The sequence below is a fragment of the Notolabrus celidotus genome, chromosome 2, assembly GCF_009762535.1.
Source record: "Notolabrus celidotus isolate fNotCel1 chromosome 2, fNotCel1.pri, whole genome shotgun sequence".
Classification (NCBI taxonomy): domain Eukaryota; kingdom Metazoa; phylum Chordata; class Actinopteri; order Labriformes; family Labridae; genus Notolabrus; species Notolabrus celidotus.
In genome coordinates this window covers 27,080,084-27,081,787 of record NC_048273.1, presented here as the reverse complement: position 1 = coordinate 27,081,787, position 1,704 = coordinate 27,080,084, and the positions used below count along the sequence as shown (strand labels likewise).

At 40.0% G+C, this 1,704-nt stretch overlaps 1 long non-coding RNA gene across 1 annotated transcript; it reads left to right on the top strand.

Annotated features, from left to right (window-relative positions):
* The first annotated feature begins 719 nt into the window (after nt 1–719).
* On the top strand, nt 720–1,238 carry LOC117831667. The gene is made up of 2 exons (XR_004635042.1): nt 720–924; nt 1,005–1,238. It is a non-coding gene; the product is annotated as an uncharacterized LOC117831667 (long non-coding RNA).
* Nucleotides 1,239–1,704: the final 466 nt, after the last annotated feature.

Here is a 1,704-nt window from a genome sequence, read left to right as displayed (position 1 = left end):
ACAAATACATGGAAACACTTCTTCAAGTTTTATGAAAACAGTGCACAAATGATTGTTAGTGTCTCGCCAAGCACGTCCTCAAGTCCCTCACGTTGTAATTACTGGACCTGCTCTGCTTTCATGCAGCCTCAATTATCTACAGCAGTCTCTCACGTATCCATTCATTAATTGTAATTCATGAACTTGCTAATTAATTCACTCACTCCCTGTCAGCCTCTCGGCCTGCCTTCCCCTTTTCACACTTTGTAAAACAGGGTCATTTGCTTGTCTTGTCCCTGCAAGAGCACTGAGGCGTGTCCGGTGCTCTCGCTATGTGACACAGCATGGCCCGGTGCTGATTTTTTAAAGGGAGCACAGGGTCAAACACTCAACTGAAATTAAGAAAAGGAAGCATCAAGGGCTAACAAGAGGCTTTACAATAATGTGGCAAGCATTGCAAAATTTGCAGAGTTGAAGGGAAAAAGAGATGCATGCATAGTATCTTTAAGTGTCAATAAATAATACAGTATGTAATATTATTATCTGTTGAATTTATATAAGTTCAGCTTTTAAGTACAAAAGAAAATTGTGAAAGAAACCAAAGAGACAGCATTTGTCCTGCTCGTCTCCCACATGTTGGTACTATCTGTGCCAAATGTTTGAAAATACTATCACATTCATATCTAGCTTTCACGCTATTGAATTACCAAACACAGTTTTCACAGCTTTCAGTCTAATTAAGATGCACCGTGACTCAGATCACAAATTGTCCAAGCGGCCATTCAGTGTTGGCAAGTCCAGGCATGTCCCTTTCCTCTCTGCAACCAAGCTGTCAGATCTGAGTCTTCAGTCACAAGAGCACAACTGTGGTCTTGCACTTGTGTATTTTTCGTGTGTGTATTTGTGTTCCCTGCCTGCAGAGCGGAAGCTTCACTGCCCACTGAAGTATGAGTCAGCCCATCTGATGTGTTGCCACCATTAGAAACAACAAAAAGCTGATTTTGGGTTTATTTCTGTCCAAACAGATGTCTGCTGTGCCCAGCTGGTGCAGGTGAATTTCAGGACAACTCTGTTCAAAAAAATACTCTACCCTGAGGAGACACTTGCTGCTAATTCAGGAGAACCTGCAGATAATAAGACCACTTCTCTCTGACCTACCTTGTTGTGCACGTGTGTTTTTTTCTTTCTATCAGGTGCATAAAGTGAGTTAATATTTGAAGCATGCAAGTGATGAAATGTCTGATGCATCAAATTTTAAGTCCTTTGTGTGCCATCCTATGAACATGTCTGATGCATCAGATTGTAAGCCCCTCTGTCTCCCTGTGTCAGAGCACTGGACACTGCTGAGTGCATCATGCAAAATGTTGTGTAAGTTTCAAATGCAGCTTTGAATATGCTCCTGGGAATAATTGGAGAATAATACAGTTGCATGAGAAAATGCTCAGGACTGGGCATCAGTAAAATATTACATGCATGCAAAAAGTAATCAGCTTTGCATTTATTAACCCGTTTTGCAACCTCGTCCTAGCAGTTGATAAGAAAATTGTTTGTTATACATTTGCATACGTTATCTTTGTGTCGGACGGACCACATTGATATACTTATAATGGATGTATTCTTTGTGTTTGTATTGTTGAAACGACTCTAGTTATTTACCTAATCATTTGACTAAGTCTTTTGTACTGTTTATAGTTTCTAGATATAGTAACTAAATCGACATAACTT